We start from the raw sequence: 18,385 nt of genomic DNA, 5'->3' as shown, positions 1-18,385 counted from the left end.
ATCTCATTTCTTTAATGTGGCTTCCTCTATTTGCCCTCAGGGACTTTGACCTTTGGAAGGTTTTTGTCTGTTTGTTTGGTTGATTTTACTCCTTGTTGCAGATTGCAGCTGTAGGGGAAAGAACTGAATCATACCCTAACAGCATTATTTGTGCACTTGTCCTATATAAAGTCTGAGCCAAAGTACAGGGTGATGAGGATGACATATATGTCTGCATGAAAGACTGGATGGTTAAGTAATACATATGTTTTAATGGATCCCAAAACCATTACAGGAAAATAATTTGTGTAAGAATTGCCCATATAGGTAACTGAGTATTCCCTAGGAACAAACTCGTAAACTGGGGTCTTTATTATCTAAAGTGGGTGCAGAACAGAGAGCAGATATTGTCTTTAGGCTGGAATCTTTGGGAACATTTTTCCAAAGATTGTTTCAAACATCTCCTCAACCTACAGGGACCCCATGGCCTTCTAATTCCAAAAAGAAGAATAGAAGCAAAAATCTCTTTGATACAGACTGTTGGGTAGAAGTTATCCAGGATGGAAAAGGTGTGAAATCCTCCAGTGCAAACAGCAGAAATCCAAGTCACCAAAAGATTCATTCCACCTAGTTAGTCTCACCCGCTGCCCATGGGAAAGGGACTGTCTGTACTGTGAGTTATGAAAACTGGACTTAAAATGCCAACTGTCCTTACACAGAAGGGAAGTGAATGTTGCAGTTCAGGGACAGATTTCAAAGATGTGTGATGTTTCTTCTCCATTCACAAATGAAGGCAGGGGATAGTGTTGTCATGGGATCTTTGAGATTTTGTTTGCTAATAAAATAGAAATTCTTACTGTTATATGTTCAAATGAGATAGAATTGTTGAGTGTTTTCCACTCTATGTTTGTCAGGGGAGTGGGTGGAGCTGAACAATACACAATGCTTAGCAAACTGATTATAATGAGATTTCATGCTGTGTGGCAAATTATTGCCTCTTTCCCATGGTCCTCACAAACGAAGTGGATATTTCATTTTGGGAGGGTCTCTTTGTGACAGGGTGAACTAGGCCCTTTGTGGCCCCCAGCTGTAGGCCTCGTGGTTCTACTACACCCTTCCTGAGAACAGGAGCTGTAAAGGTGGGTCCTCCAGGCCTGCCTAGAGAGGCTACAGGGAAGCAGCCATTCAGAGTGCAGCAGGCCCAGTTAAAAAGGAGCTGCAGGGCCTGAGCAGATCAGTTCCTGGCGGGGACCGGAGCAGTAAGGAAGGTGCTCCTTGCTAGTGCAAGAGGAGACCTAGAAGACGGGTTCTTGTGACATTCACATTCTATGAGGAATGAGAGAAGAACTTCAGCCCTGAAGTGAGGGTGAAGTAGAATGGGCTACATGGGAAGTGGCCCAGGGAATAGCAGCAGCAACTATTACAGGAAGCAGCACATGGCTACTACATATAGGGCCCCTCGGTCAGGACCTGGAGTAGTGGTCAGGCCTGAGTCCCCCCCCAGCCACTGGCAGGCTGGCCTAAGCCCCGAGAAGGGGATAAGGCTTGTTCAGAGGCCCAAATAGGATTGCCAGGCATCTGGTTTTTGAGCAGAATGCTCGGTTGAAAAGGGATCCTGGTGGCTCCGGTCAGCACCACTAACTGGGACATTAGAAGTCCAGTTGGCGGCGCAGGCGGGCTAAGGCAGGCTCCCTGCCTGCCGTGGTTCCTTGAGGCTCCAAGGAACAGTGACATGTGCCCCCTCCAGCTCCTACACGTAGGGGCAGCCAGGCAGCTCTGCACACTGCCCCGTCCACAGGCACTGCCACTGCATCTCCCATTGGCCAGGAACCATGGCCAATGGGAGCTTCAGTGGCGGTGCCTGTGGATGGGGCAGTGTGCAGAGCCATCTGGCTGCACCGTCACATAGGAGCTGGAGGTGGGACATGCCGCTGCTGCCAGGGGCTGCTTGAGGTAAGCGCCACCTGGAACCTGCACCTCTGACCCCTTCCCATACCCCAACCTCCTGGCCCAGCCCTGATCCCCCTCCCACCCTCCAAACCCCTCGATCCCAGCCCAGATAACCCTTCTGCACCCAACCCCCCAAATCTCTGGCCTCACTCCAGAGCCCACACCCTCACCCTGAAATTCTTATTTCTGGCCCCACCCTGGGGCCTGCACCCCTAGCTGGAGCCTTCTCCCTCTCCCGCACCCCAACCTCCTGAGCCAGCCCGGTGAAAATGAGTGAGTGAGTGAGGGTGGGGAGAGTGAGTGACGGGGGAGTGGTGGAGTGAGCAGGGGCAGGACCTTAGAGAAGAGGTGGAATGAGGAGGGGCGGGGCAGGGGCGGGGCAAGGGTGTTCAGTTTTGTGTGAGTAGAAAGTTGGCAACCCTAGGCCCATGTGAAGTGCAGGCCTTAAAGAGTCTCCAGTGACAACACCCTGGGGGCACTGCTCTATACCAGGGCAGACACAGACTCACAGTTAGCCCAGAAGGGGCTGAGGACTGAGCCCAGAGAAAGGGCTATGGACACCAACAAGGGCATTGTGATGGACTCTGGTGGATCTTTGTTGCCCCAGAAGGGATTCTGTCACGTAATAAGACTGAGCGTGACTCAGCCAGAGAGCTGAGCCACTGAAGACCTGCCTGACAAGGACGACAGCCAATCAGGATGCCAGAAAAGGAAAGTATGCAGGTTTGCCCTTGGCCAACAGGAGGCGCTCATGAGAGGTTAGTGTCCCCATCACACTCCTGTACTGTTTAAAACAATTGTTTGGGTTTAGCCTGCATAAAAAGCTATTTCATACTCATATGGTACTAGAACACATATCCCTTTATGCCAGATCTGGAGTTAGGACTTCACAGTGTTAGTGTCAAAGTAACCTGCTAATCACATCACAGCAAGTGCATACAACAGACACTTTTAAGGAAACCCTCATGGTTGGATTTAGTCTCAAGCTATACTCTATTCAAGTAACAGAAAAATAACCTTTGATCCCCATTAAAACAAAAAGCATCTTGGGAAATATTTAGCTTGTGGCTGATGTGTTCATTCACACTATTTGGTAAAATCTCAAACACACAGACCCACCTGGAACACATGGATCCACTTGCAGACTTGTGCAAGACTTTATTTTGCCATATTTTAAGGCACAAAGGAATTAATTACAAGCCAAAGAGACTCACTGAAATCCCAGAAAATCTCCCCAGAGATAGAGCTAAGAATGCGTAGTAAAACAGCTCTTTTTGGTCAACTCTTTGCTGAGTATAGTCAGGGGCGGCTCCAGGTACCAAGCGTGTGCCTAGGGCGGCAAGTCGCGGGGGGCGGCCTGCTGGTCACTGTGAGGGCGGCAGTCAGGAAGCCTTTGGCGGCGTTTCTGTGCGAGATCCGCTGGTTCCGTGCCTTCGGCAGTGGGTATGCCGAAGGCGTGGGATTGGCAGATCATCCGCAGAACCACCGCCAAATCCATGTGACTGGCGAACCTCCTGCAGAAACGCTGCTGAAGGCTGCCTGACTGCCATGCTTGGGGTGGCAAAAAACGTAGAGCCGCCTCTGAGTATAGTCAGGTTTTAAAATAATGGAATCCTCTGCTCTCTTTGTGCTGATCTAGGGGAGAAATATTGTAACATTAAATTTGGGTTCACACAGTGATACGATGTAATCCATTGGCTAATATGGAAGTCAGCATGTCTAGTGGGTCAAGCACAGAAATAAGACTCTGAACATCTGAATTTTGGTCCTGGTTCTGCTACGACTTATTGTGTGTTCACTGGGAGTTTGCTATACCTTCCTATGCCTAAATTCCTTATCTCAGTGATGAGGACAATAAATATGAAAGTTTGCAAAATGATCTGAGAGCTTTGAATGAAACAAACTAAATAAATACAAAATCTTAGAGGGCACTGGTGAGTTAACATGGGAATTGAGTGTAGCAATGCTATTGGTAAGCAACATATATGTGTATGTTTGTGTATCTAAATACATATGAAATGTTTCTTTATATTATTACAAATATATGGATTAATACAAATGCTACATTTGTGCATGGACTTTATAGAAAAGGATGAAGTGCAGCAGAAAACAATTCACAGTTTAATTAATTTATGCAGACTTATTGGAGAACTGGTATGTAAAAAAGACAGTTTCATTTCCATTAAAGGACAATGAACTATTTGCAGAACAGTCTAACACTTTGTCCAGTTTTTGGTGATTGCAATATGCCCCCCTACTGTAAGGGGTGAGAGCATTTTCTTTCCTTCCTTCCTCAATATCCACTCCCTTCCAAAATACAAACTGAAAAAAATTAACTCAGAATGAATGATTTATAAATCAAAAATATGCTGGTTTATGCTGGTTTAAAATATGCTGTTTAATCATCTCCAATCTTCAGGGGTCTCTGTCCTTCCTTGCCTTGTCTGCGGTACCATGCTAATGAATGCCTTACATTACTTCCCATTCGAATAATCACTGACTTTACAATACTTGGCATTTCCAAAGATAATGCTATGAAGAGGCAGTGGTTCTTGAGGTGTCAATTCTCCAGTACAGTGCCCCAGAATAACACCACCATATGCTGACTGCATCGAAAATATTACTGTTACAGATTATTAAAACAAACATAAGGCAGAACAATAGATGCATGAGAACTGAACAGCAGTTTACCATGTATGGCACCACTAAGGTGTGCAACTACGGTCTTCGGTCTCAGACACATCAAGCATCGGCTGTTCAGAACAAAATGCATTCCATGTGTTTGGCCCTGCACATGTGTTTCTTGTCAGCCAAACTGCTCATCTTGGGGTTTGGAGAGTTTCTATTTGAAATTTTCAGAGCTAGGGACAGAAAGACTGTTTAGCTCAATGTGTAGAAATGAGGCTTATCTGCAGCTCTAGTGAGTCCCAAAAGCCACTCCAAACTGCTCGGCAAGGTTTGAACAATTAATTTGGCTTGAAAAATCCACATTCAAATTACATAGAGGAGGCCAAGGAAAATAATGTACCTTATGCTTTCAGCCTCTGAGGGCTACCCTGGTGCCTTTCCTTGGCATCTCTTGGTACTGGCAGAGTCTTTTTCTATGAAAAAGAGCACATTAGCAAGTACCACGGCCTGGAAAGATCACTACTGCTCTCAGCATATCGATGGATCCTACATTCAGGACCTTGGGCTGGCAGGCAGCAAAGCAAGAAAACTAAGAATGAATTTGTCAGGATTATTTTTGTTTTGGATTTTGGAGAATTTCCACTCACTTGTGGACTTGCCACCTGTGCAGGCTTAAGGGATAGAAGGACTTGAGCACAGGATCATTTTGTACCTTTTTAAATAGAACCAAATTTCAGTTCCAGCTTGTCAAGCATACAAATATTTTATGTCTCTAGAAATTGATATTCAGGTAAAGAGTGAATAAGCAAAGTTTGCAGGTTTCCCCTCTGATCTATCTACCCATCCTTATACCATCTGCATGAGCGCCTCATTATTTAAATGTTTTTATCTTCTCTGTTGCTGTACGAAAGAGTTACACAAACAGTGGAGAAACTAACTAGAAGGGGGAAACAGTGAAAGTTACTATAAGCAAAGTTCTGTCAAATATATAAAGTAAACAAACCAAAAAGAGATTTCCCCCCACCCGTCACCTCTATTCATTTTATGATGCAATATTTACATTGACGGTGTGCCTTTAAGACAGCAATGCCAGGGATAAAGTCAGATGGTAGTGCTTATTGCAGGTGGGTTTCCTGCTCCAACAGCAAGTGGCTGACAGTCTCACAGTATAAAAGCAGCTGAATTTTTGAGCTGGTCTGTGTCCAGTTTTTACTTTTTACTGATATAAAAGATGGCATGAGATAATTGGAGTTGGTGAGTTACTCATAACAAGAAAGACTTTATGTGCAAGACTGGAAGTGCTGTTGTTGTCTGAAATTTCTGGGCTTTCTTTTAATGTTAATTGGTTCAACTATACATCAAAGCTGCGTTGTTTGTTCCAGTGCAACTTTCAAAGAAATAAAATAACTCTTGTTAGGTTTGTTGTGTTTGGCTCCAGCGCTTTGCTTTGAAAGTGAACTGGAGTGAATGCCTGCGTTCCCTAGCTCAGAGGATTGAACTTTCATCGCCACAAAGTCAATAAACATCCCCATTCAGAATAATGCTTTCCCAGCAGACTCTGCCTTTCTCACATTGCTGATCACTTTAAAACCTCACTCAACAATATTATTTTTAAAAAGGACTGCAATTTTCTCTTTCTTTCTTCTTCTTTTCTTGTCTTTCCCTGTCATAAAGATAGAAGAAAATGATGGAGGACAAAGGACTGTGGCTGCGCTCAAACTGTTTTCTTTCTTTTGTTTTAATTCCTCCTCATAGCTAGCTAGTTCTTTACAGGAGTGATTCTTGGAAGATATTTTCATTCTAAGCCCTTATTTTTCGTAGCATATAACTTTCTCTCAGATTACATTTTGGTCTAAAATTTCTCATGCTTGGTGTCACTCCAAATGTGAAGTATCTTAGAAAGTTTGTGTAAAATCTGTCTGGCTGATTTTTATTTATCTTAGCTGGAAAAGACAGTGTTTCACACTTTCAAAAAAGTGTCTAGAGGACATTTTTTTTCACAGGTATCTCAGAAACAAGTTAAATTTTAAAATGTCAGGGTTGGCCCAGACAGTGCATTGTCCTTAGTGAGGAGTATGGCTTTGCTTGAAAAAAAATTGGTTATGAAATTAAAGTTGCAAATGAGTGAGAATAGTATACTGTGTACATGCAGTCTCCTCTTTTCTTAACACAGCCAGTCACAGCCTCCCATGCTCAACATAGTAGTTCCCATTAGCTACCTTAAAACTCATCCAAAGGGGCCCAGTTCCAATGTGAGGTGTTCTAAGGGTTGTTCCTATAAGTGCACTGGGCCCTACACAGCATGCCAAACTGAAGTGTGTATACAGTGTAACGATCACAGTCAAGTGATTGACTGACATTTCCTTCTTTTACTCTCATTCCCTTTTCTCATTCTTTAAGCATTCCCCGCCCCCAAATAAATGTAAAATTAAATTAATGGTGCATTAATGGTGATTTAATTTAAATAGATGGCTCCAGCAGCACGCCAGCACAGCCAGATTGTGCTTATATTTAAAAGACACTAAAGTCAAAGCTGCACATTGTAATATAGAATGTTGCATATGCACAAGGGAAGGGGTACGGAAGGTACAATTGCTATGGGGACCATAACTTACTTTTGAGTACATTAGCTAGTAGCCCATTGATGTATTTGCATTTGGACTCCTTTAGTGTGTGAGTCAGAACATAGTTAAACTCCTGAATCATGCAGCTCCTGTCATAATTAGAGGCAATTATGAAAGTTTTTATATTTATTGATTAATGGATCTGCCCTCGCAAGGGATTTGGGATGGTGCATATTCCTTCCTTTTCTCAGCTGCTTAAATCATCCCCAGAGTCTGAAACATTCCAGTACTAGCTGCACAAAACCCAATTAAATGAAAAGATGATTCAGTAAGAAAAAAACCATATGCATGTGATCACTAGCATGCAGCAGACACACAAGCAATCCATGAAGAATCTCAGAGCATCTGTGGTAAGTTTATCACCAACTAAAGCTATCACAATTTTATTGCTCTTACTCTGCAACTCACTCCCCTTAGCCCTACAATGTATGAATAATTTGTTGAGTTGTACCCCAATTCAGATTGCAAGCTTTTAGGTAGGGCCTGTATAATGGCCTGAAAAGGCCTACTATATGTATTATGCCATTTAAAAGTAATAACAATAAAGAGGTGATCCTATGCAGTTGATGTAATGCAGGCAGCACATTTGGATCATCTAGGCAGCACTGAATATAATTCAACAATTAAAGTGGTTAAAAAGTATTATATAGTGAAACAACAGTTTGCACAGTGATTTGCTTATTGGCCAAAGTGAATTGCAGTGCTCAGACTCTAGTGCTGGCAGAGGGAAGGCATCCGGGACAAGGCATCGCATTCCTTGTGCTCTGATGGCTAATCATTTAAAAGGGTGACTTGGCACCTAAGGCATAAACAAGATTCTGACCCACTTGTAAGTGGGTATGAATGAAAGGAGCTAAAAGACTGGGGAGTAAGATTCCTAGCCAAGAACAAGAAATGGCTGTCTGCACAGTGTAAGAGGATGCTCGATATGTTTAATCCCATTGAGCTGCCCTGATGGCCACGTAATAGGATTACACGACCAGTGTAAAACAAGCAGGCAGGTGTGTGGGATGGAGAGAGGCATTTTAATGAAGTCTCCACTTCTAGCTCTCCATAGGGGGCTCCCATCTCTGCTCCACTGCTTGGCCAATTTCACGTAATTAGGCTGGCAAGTACCCAAACATGTTCCACAAGGGAAAAGCCAAATACAATGTGAACTAAGCCCATGGTTCTCTGGCACTCTCAGATACAGTACTCCGCATTCATTCTCACAGGGCATGGCACCAGTCTCTGTCCAACAACACAGGGAAACTCTCAGAGATTCACTTTAGCAGGCAACAAGATGCAAAATACCAATACAAATATTCTCAAACCTGAGAAATGTCAGCAGTGACCAAGGAAGAAGAAATGAGACAAGTCAGTGAAACAAACAGGCCTGTAAAGCAAATGTTTGTGTTCAGTTAAGTTGGTTAAGTGCTGACAGCATGCTTAGTGCTGTGCAAGATGATTAAGAAGTGAAGGCATCATTAATCATAAGGGGAAAAGACGAAGGATTTTATTCATCATCCCAGATGGAGCTGTGCTTGTGCGGGGATTCACCCCTGGGGGAAAGGCAAACAGCAATATTGCCACCACCCTCCACTGGTGAGAGCACTTCTAGGCTCCAGCTGGTTCCAAAGAAGCCTTATTCGAGGCCACACCGGTTAGCTCCAGGTCACTGGTAGAATGGGGTCTGTAGCCCTGCTACTCTGCTCAAGGTGAGCTTCACTCCAGCAGGGGCTGCTGCCTTGGTTCTGCCAGTGGAACCCAGGCAGTGATTCAGGTTGCCTTCTGGTCTCTGCCTTTCACACAGAAATATTTTTTGCAGATAAATTTCCAAAGTCAGTTTATGGCTGGTAAGAGGTGTAATATCAGCAGCCCTAGAGACTGAAGTCATCTGTGTATCCTAAAAATAGGTATAGCATAGGTCATAGCAGAGCAAGCTTCTCTCTCACACTGCCCCCTACCAGCATCCTACAACTCTGATCCCTTAAGAAATAAAGAGAACGATTGTAATAGAATAACAAACTGCTGAGTGTATTTAATCCTAAGAAATACAGCCCCAGTTACAAGCATTGCTTCTTTCCTTCTGTTGTTGGCAGCTTTAGACAGGGCCTGAGGTAGATGGGCTCTGAAGGGAGTGTTTTCCAAGAGTTACAAACCCAGATGTTTTGGAAATTTAAACAGGCTGTCAAAACTCATATTTTGTAAGTAAAGAGCTATTTGCATTTAAAGCGATAATAATACCATTTAATTCAGTGGTTTTTTATTTGTGGAGAGAGCAGATTTAACCCTCTAGATCATCTCTGCACAAGTCCTTTGGTCTTTGGCAGTTATGGTCCACGAACCACTGGTTATCAAGGCTTTCAATGAAGTGTAAAATCAGTGATGTTCCCATCACACGCTACTTGTAGCATGTCTATAACTTTCCTGCAACTAGAAAGACAGTAAAGTCCTGAGATCTCTCCCTAGCTCCTAATTTCTGCAAGAATGGGTGTGGGAAATCTTCAAAACTAATTAAAAATATCAAATTCAGTAAGGAAATACTCAATGCCAACTTTTAAACATCTGGAAAGATTACAAGGAACATGTTCCCATTGTGGCAGAAAAGTGAGGGAGTTTGCATTAGAATGAGATAGTGGAAAATAATCCTTACAGGAGCTATTAGCACTAGTGGAAGATTAGAGGCAAAATATCTCATCCAAGGAATTTTGACTCATCCCCAGGGATTGCCATAGAACAAAGACCATAAGGAGATGAACCTCTGGTGCACAAGCTCCTGCTCTTGGGAAGCCAGCCTCTCTTAAGATCGTAATCATCATCATCATCATCATTTATAGAACAGTGATGTAGAAAGGTGCCGACGTTGTAAATTTTATTGCAGGACTAACACCAATAGAACAACACTAGAGATACTTCGCTAGAATACATCTTTATAACTATATGAAAATTCCCACAGGAGCCAGTGGGTTTAATCAGGGGAAAGCACAAATACAATGTACAATATTTCCAACATGATGTGAAGAGACTGTCACATTTCCTATTGGGCAACTTATATAACTGCTGTGGGAAACTGAAGCTTGTGACAGAGTAGCCAGCTGAGGGTCTGGCATCAACAGCATTTCTTTTTATCATGAGTGTGAGGAATTTAACAACAGAGAAGCCAATGTGGTACACAGGTTGTGAAGGTAGTATTTAAGGTACGTGTGTCTCTTGTCTTGTAATGAGACTCTTGACTATGATCATGTTAAACTTCCTCTGCATTGTAATAACAATAAAAAGCATCTGGGCAGGACTCATAAACCATAACCTGACTGTGGGGTGGGAATGCTAGAAAGAGATTTCTGGTGTTCCAGATGCTGGCATCAATTCAGTAAGCAGAGCAGTAATTATCCACCCAACAGGATTTCACCCTTTCATGTTTCAAAGACTTTAGAAACCCATTTAGTAACAGCACTGATGAGACAGTGAGTCCCCTGTTAGGTGATGCAAACTGATTATAATCCCCACCCACTCCATCCTCCAGGGGAATGAACCGCATTCCCTATGGCAAAACCTACACTTTCACCTCTTAATTCAGTTAGTGAGCAGTGCTGGATTCTACATCCCAGTGCATCTAGTGTTGTACTTGGTTAAAGATGATGCCAGGAAGGTCACTTCTACTCTGCTAAGACAGAGCATATTCTGTTTGTTGGTTTGTTTTCTCTCTCGGAACCTATGGGTGACTTTGGTACTCTTGCAATAAATAATTCACCCATCTCCACTCAGAATCACGTGCCTGATTCACAGCCCTCTTAGCAACCGTGACTGGCTTCAAGTGGCGTCTATATTACTAATGGGTTTTCATGTTCGTAACACTGATGTTAAGAAAAAAGCAAGACACAACACAATAGAAACGTGCCTAAGGGCAATTAACTATTGCACTTTCTACAAACGTCACTGAAATCCTGACAAGCGTCTTAAAAACCCAGTTCCCAAAGAGAATTGAGCAAACTTGATGCACAAAACCTACATCTCACACAGGAAATGGCAAGTTGTGGATGTCTGGGCCACTCTTGTGAAATGAGGAGCTGCCTGCTAACTACTCCCTTCACACTGAACACAGCTCCCATGGTTCTCGCTTGTAGAAGTTCTTCTCTCCAAGTTCCCATCTATGTTAACACTTTGGTGGGACATTCAACACGTCCCCTGGTGAAGGGGCTGCAAACCCTCCAACATGTCTGGATTGAACAAAAGCATCTTGAAATGCTGTAGAAGTTAACATAATGGACTGAAGATCATGAAAATACTGTGTACAGATCACAGTGTCCCAGATACTCTCTGCATACAGCAGAAACAAAGGGAATGTAGTGTATAGCTTGGGAAGATGTATGTGGATTGAGGTTTTTGTGATAACAACTAGGGGGAATTGCTAGTATCTTGGATTATTCTAATTCTTTCAGACTTCCTCAATAAACAATACATATTACAAAGTTATATCGTTACAGAGCTCTAGCTCCAACACTGCTAATGTTGAAGACAGTAGATTCACCCTTTGTGTATATATATATATATAGAAAAGAAAAATTGTATGTGATTAATTAAGCCCAGGACTGTGTTTACTTGCATTTATGCTGCTGAAATTGATCTGAAAACAATCCAGAAGGAAGGATTTATTTATACAAATTGCATCTCTGATAGGCAGGAGCAGTGGCGGATATTGCGAAGGAAAAGCTTGTTAAGCATTGTATAGTGTTTTATGCATGTAAGCTATACTTGTCACAATGGCGTTTAAAATGTTGAAAGCTCAGCAGAGGAAATCTTATCACTAATTAAATTGTTCTGAACCAGAACAGTGTCAGCTCTTTTCTTTGGAAACTGATTTTTTTGTTTTGTTTCTTTCTTAATCAAAAACAAACATTTAGCACAACTGAAAAATATAACCTAGTGACTTAAGTAACTTGGCCAGGCTATGTCCATATCCCCCACACAACTGCTTATGTGTAGGACCCTTCCAAATGCACAGTCCATTTTGGTCAATTTCATGGTCATAGGAGTTTAAAAATAATACATTTCATGATTTCAGTACTTAAATCTGAAATTTCACAGTGTGTAATTGTGGGGGCCTGACCCAAAAAGAAGTGTGTGTGTGGAGGGGTGTTGTGGCACTGCTACCCTTACTTCTGCACTGCTGCTGGTGGCAGCACTGTCTTCAGAGCTGGGCAGCTGGAGAGCGGTGGCTGCTCGCTGGGATCCCATCTCTGAAGGCAGAGACACTGTCAGCAGCACCGCAGAAGTAAGGATGGCATAGTATGGTATTGCCACCCTTACTTCTATGCTGCTGTTGGCAGGGCACTGCCTTCAGAGCTGGGCATGTGGCCAACAATTGCCACTCTCTGCTCACCCAGCTCTGAAGGCAGCGCAGAAGTAAGGGTGGCAATACCGCGACCCCCCTAAAATTACCTTGAGACCTGCCACAACCCCATTTTGGGACAGGACTCCCAGTTTGAGAAACATTGGTCTCCTCCGTGAAGTCTTTATAGTATAGGGTAAAAGCACACAAAAGACCAGATTTCAAGGGAGGAGACCAGATTTCACAATCTGTGATGCATTTTTTAATGGCTGTGAATTTGGTAGGGCCCTGCTTATGTGTGAGAGATCAGAGCCAACATCCAAGCAGCAGAGGGCATTTACAAAAAGTGTGTCTTGTCCCAGCCAGGGCAATCAGAGAAAGAAATTGTATTGAAATAAGTTGCGGTTTTCTTGCCCCCAAAACAATCATTTAGGGAATAAAATAAAAACATGAGGACTTTAGAAACCTCTTAAGTGAACATCAGCTGAGGACATGCCAAGCCAGACTCTCCTGCTGACTTCCTGTAAGCCAATGGGATAACGCCGGTGAGTGGCACTATTGGAACTGATGAGAGAATACCTTGCTACAAGGAAAAGGGCAGACAAGTCACCTAGAGAAGGCTTTCATAGTCTACATACAGCAAGTTGATCTCGTCTGATGTCTATACCACTTTCTGGATGTTGTCAAATATTTTTTTCCAGAGATTGGCATTTATGGTATACACTTCCTATTCTACAGCACTGAGCTCCTGGATGCCTTAGTGAACTTCACTTGGTCAAAGAGGAAAAGAAATGTGTCCAAGTTTTTAATATGCGTTTGTATATGTTTAGAAGTGGTTGAATGTTCTTCTAAAGTTTATGGTTTTATTTAGTGATCCTGTATCTTTAAAAAAGCGAGTCTCATTCTCCATCTGGCACTTTGCTTCCTGCATCCAGACAAATACTATCTTTTCCAGTGTGTTGCATCTGTAATCACATTGTATGTATCTGGCTGTGACATTGCAAGGTCTTCTCAGTACCAATAGAAATTAAAAAAAAAGAAAAGGAAATAAGAGAGACTACAAAATGCAAATTATTTCCAGTTAATAAAGGCAAAGATCATCCTGACCAAAAAATGTTCCTGAAAATGCCAGAGACTCAAGCCAGCAGGGTATGCCAGAGGCAGCAAAGAAGAGTTAGTGAAATAACTCAGAAGTCTACTTTTTGCACTTGTCGCCTGGCTACCCAACCGGTCTCTTTTGTGTGAACTGATAGAAAAAGAGTGAATTGTCCAAGTGGTTTACACAGTGATGATCATAATCAGAGCCCACATGATGATTTTTCCTTGTGAACATCAGGACTTTGTCACGTGAAAGATTTTCATTTTGATTCAGAGACTGTCCCAAGCATCTTGCTGTTGTAGCATGAATGAATATAAGTGACTTGGTGATATCTTCACATGAAATCAGAGAATATATCAAGCTCAGATTTGTTAATTGCTCAGGTGATACTAAGTGGATGTGCCAGTGTTTTATAAATAATTTCCCATCATCCTCAACTGGCAGTTACTTGTTCAGATCCGATATCTGTGTTACCCTATCAGCTAATCATCTATAGAGATTATAATTACGTTACAATCTACTGTCTGTCATTATTATTCACTCTCTCATAAAGATTCTGACACTGATGTTAACAATGAGCTGGCATGACTAGCATTCACAATCCATCATGTCAAATCCAAACTGGAGTCATCTGTGGCTCCTTTTCTCTAACTTCTGGCCACTTGGTGTTAGCGGTCATTTACTGTTGCTTGGGGCACTGGCCCATCTGGCCCATAAGGACTCATGTCAATGGGTTCTGTTACAAAATAAGGAAGTAGGTAATGAGAACCCTAGGTCATGCCTTATGTCCAGTGCCAAGGTCAATTCTGCTGATAGATCCTGAGCACTGAATTGAGTGGGAGGAGAGGAGATTAATTAACTGTCAGTTTGTTTATGCTTAAATGAGCTTCTTTTCCTCTGCCAAGTCAGAGTGCTGGTTTGAAAGAAGTTGGTACAGTTCCCTTTACATAATAACATGAACAATACTGAAGCAATATTATATCTGTCACTGAAGAAATACTATAGTGATGCCTGTCCTCAAAATCCATTAATTGTTTATGGGCTCAAAGCCCTCCAGGTCGTGTCAGAAATCCACATAATATTCTGCAGTTTGCATTTGGATCTCTAATTTGGAGAACACGTGAGAAAACACTCATAACAAGGTAACTGTCTCTTGCATGCACATCTGCAGCTGTTGAAGAGTGTAGATTATTCCAGCTAAAGTTTGCATTAGATTAAGTTGACTTTTTCCTCCAGAGATGCCTTTTTTTCAGACAGTACATTACAACGTTATGTCTTGTTTTACTAAAAGCACCCATGTTTGTTACATGCCTTCCTTCTGGCCTACTAGTGGCAGGTCAGTACGGATGTTACATACAGATATACAAACTGCGTCATGCAAGCCTCTGTCTTCTGTAGGTCAGTGTCAAGAAGCAGCTTCTCCATTGACCTGTAAAAGGCAAGATTTCAGACAAGCATTTCAGTGTGAACGTAAATGTTACTTCCAGTCAGCTTTTATGTGGGATTCTGCTCACATACATAATTAATAAGAAAAACTCCTAAAAACTATAGTTTGAGAAAAATTGTCATCTAGTTTTTTAGTGACTTCCCAATCATGTCTGTCATTGACACTTGATTGGCTATAAATCCTCTGAAGCACAGGAAGCAGGAAGTCATGGAAATGGTTATTGCCAATTAACTAAAGAATAACTAGGATTGTTTTTATTTTTAAACCACATTCTTTAAATATGACAGTGAAAACATGCTGCCTTCTGAAAAATACAATAAATTACATGAATACTGCACTGGGGAACTTCACAAATCCAGTTTCAGTGACGGTTGCACTGTATATGCAGTTCTGAGTAGCTAGCCAAGGTGAAAGCACAAATACTAGGTTAGATTGCAATATTTTTGTTAGTAAGTCAATTCATTTTATTTCAAACTTTTCCTTTATTTACATTACCAAAAGATTACAGATTTGCATTGATAATACATTTTTATTTCCATAGATGTTCTTAGTCTGTCACTTCTCCTGGGCAGTATGCATCATCCTACCAAACACCTGCTTCTCTATTATGTATCACACTGGAGAGTGGGTCATGAGAAAAGTGGCAGAGTCATGAGAACAGGGATGCATAGCCTTAGCAGTTCTGAGTGTCACAGGCTGGTGTTTGTAGCTATCTCTACTAAGTATGGAATTCTAAATTCCATGGTTAACTATGGTGTCAGGATTCAGGTGCATAAATTCCCTCTGGGAATTTTCTGATAATAAGGCAGAGACATCAATATGTAACACAGTTCCTTGGCCATGTTTCTGCAGTAAAAGATGAAGCAATATTCTAACCTCAGTGGTGGGAGTACAGACAATCAGTATCTGAGGCAAGAAGATGGGTGTAATAAATCAATACCCTCACTAAAAATATGCATAATCACACTGTATAACTGAATATTTTACTAGTGGAAATTTTAATCAAAGTCAAGATTTATAATAATGATGATGGTTATTTTATCAGCAACTATAGGCCCCCTAGATTGAGCTTTGTTGGGACTGATCTCATCCTTGGCAAGAATTTGTTTTAAGGAGTAACAGAAAAAACGGCAAGTGGGCTGATTGTGGAAAGAATGCCAGCTCTCTGGATTCCTACTGCAATCAGAAGAAAGCCCATGTCAGAGTTCCACAGCTCTTTGAAGAGACTCCAGGTCTTACACGTGTTTCAGATTATCAGCTACAGTCTTGAGACAATGTTTGAGCTGCAGTTTTGTTATGTCAATGGTAAAATAATGGCAGAGTCTTCATAAACCATGAAAAGCTAAGACATACAGAGATTTTATTCTCTGCTAACTGCATTGGTCTCAGGTAAGGCAGAAGATCTGGCTAGAACACATAATATGAAACATCATTCATTGCTCTGAGGCCCCCCTTCTTTAAAGATTGCAACCAACAAGCATACAAAGGATTTAGCTCCAGCTCTGGATATTTCTCTGCTTTAGTTGATCTGCAGGTGGCATCTCATTCCATTACTCTCCAGCTGATCTGCAGGAGGCTGGGTGGCAGATTTATGTTACTAATCTGCCTGGGGCTTCAGGTGATCAGGCTGAGGCTGCAGGGTTGCTCGGGGAGGAGATGAAGGATCACACCAAGTGACTAAAATTTAAAGCTTTATTAACCAAATAACAGCAGTGAGTACTGGGCATGCCCCACGTCACTCAGAAGGAGGAAGAAAGCGTTAGTGCCCGAGCCCTAACCCACTTTCATACTTACACACACACAACCCAAGGTTGGCCAAGCCTGGGTGTAACTTAAGAAGAAGATGACGGGAAGCGTAGACGAGAGTTCTGCCCTGTGCACAGGTCGTCTAGGGTCCGCTGTAAATCTCTGACTTGCTTGAGCTCTTGGGAGGGTTTTAAGCTCTGGGTTCTTCCGGGGGCATTTTCGTCCAGGGACCCTTGTCCCCCATGCTCTTGGTACCAGTCTGAACTGGCCTTCCACGGCTCCCTTAGTTTACCCAAAACACACTGGTTTCAGGGTCATAAGACTGTTGATTTTCAATTCACTGACCTTTGCAATCTTAATAGTTTTGCAACCCCTTCAGTTCTGTCTGTCTCAGTTTTTTTTCTTACGGCTGGCCGGGGTTGAGATACAGGCTTCTGGCTGCAACAGAGAGCTTGTTTGTGTGCACTGGCATTGGGCTGCAGTTTTGTTCCTTATTTTCAGGCCTAGCTGGATCATTGAGGTAACCCATTCCTTTCTCCTTGCCTCCCCTTTTGGCTTCTTGTAACCTGCAAAGGAACCTCCCACTTCACACTCAGACCTTTAACCCTTCCCAAGATACTTTTCAATGCACATAAAGGTGTTAGCAATATACAATGCTGGTGCTGACCCAGGGGACCCCATGGGGGGGGGCATTTTATTGTGACAGCTGCCACTGTTAAGGGCACCCATTCCCAGAGTAGCTGCGGGCTGCACCATTATCCATCACACCAGGAATGTGCCTATTTCACATATATCCCTCCCCAGAGCAAGAATTAATGATTTTGGAGGCTTTGAACGGGTCAGAGTGAGAACCATTTGATTCTGTCCCCCAGCCTTCCACCTAGCAGCTGCACATGCAAACTTTGCATCTACCTTGCTGTTGAGAGCAAAAAATGTTAATTTGGTGCCTCTGTTCTGCACTATAACCAGCTACTAGAGGGGACTGGAGAGCAGCTTGCTGCTGTTCTTCTCAAGCCTGAAAACACTCCTGCTTGAATGTGATAAATTAGCCCAAGGGTGGCTCAGACTGACAGGACAGGATACATAGTACATCCCAATGGGCAGTCAGAATTTCTGGTATATGCTTCCTGATGCCAGCCCAACTGGCATTATTTTAACACAAAGAATATTTTGTCTAGTTTAGGTTGTTTCCTGCTTAGTGAAAAGACAGTGAGACAGGATGGGTTTGGGGCTGGTTTCAGACAATGTGCGGCCTTCAATGCAAAGATCAATGTCTCTGCAAGTGAAGAATTGAGTGAAGAGTGAAAAGTTGTCCCTCTTTGCTGTTTGTACAGGCCAGGTAACAATGAAGGAGATTTTTTTTGGAGAAAATAACAGTATTTGTGAGGAGGAAGTGAAAGTTGGGAGATGGGTTCATCCTCTAGGGCTTGGGAGACACCACACTAAAAGTCCTTGGAACACTTGCTTTGAAACAGTTTATTGGCGGGAGAGCGGCTGCTTTTCCAAAGGAAACAATGGGAAGGTTTGTAGATTTTGTTCAACTTGCAATGGCTGGAACACACATTACAGGCCTCAGGCTGGCAGCTACACCAAGTCTATAA

This window comes from Gopherus flavomarginatus, chromosome 5 (assembly GCF_025201925.1).
Source record: "Gopherus flavomarginatus isolate rGopFla2 chromosome 5, rGopFla2.mat.asm, whole genome shotgun sequence".
Lineage (NCBI taxonomy): Eukaryota > Metazoa > Chordata > Testudines > Testudinidae > Gopherus > Gopherus flavomarginatus.
Note: the sequence above shows the minus strand (reverse complement) of the source record.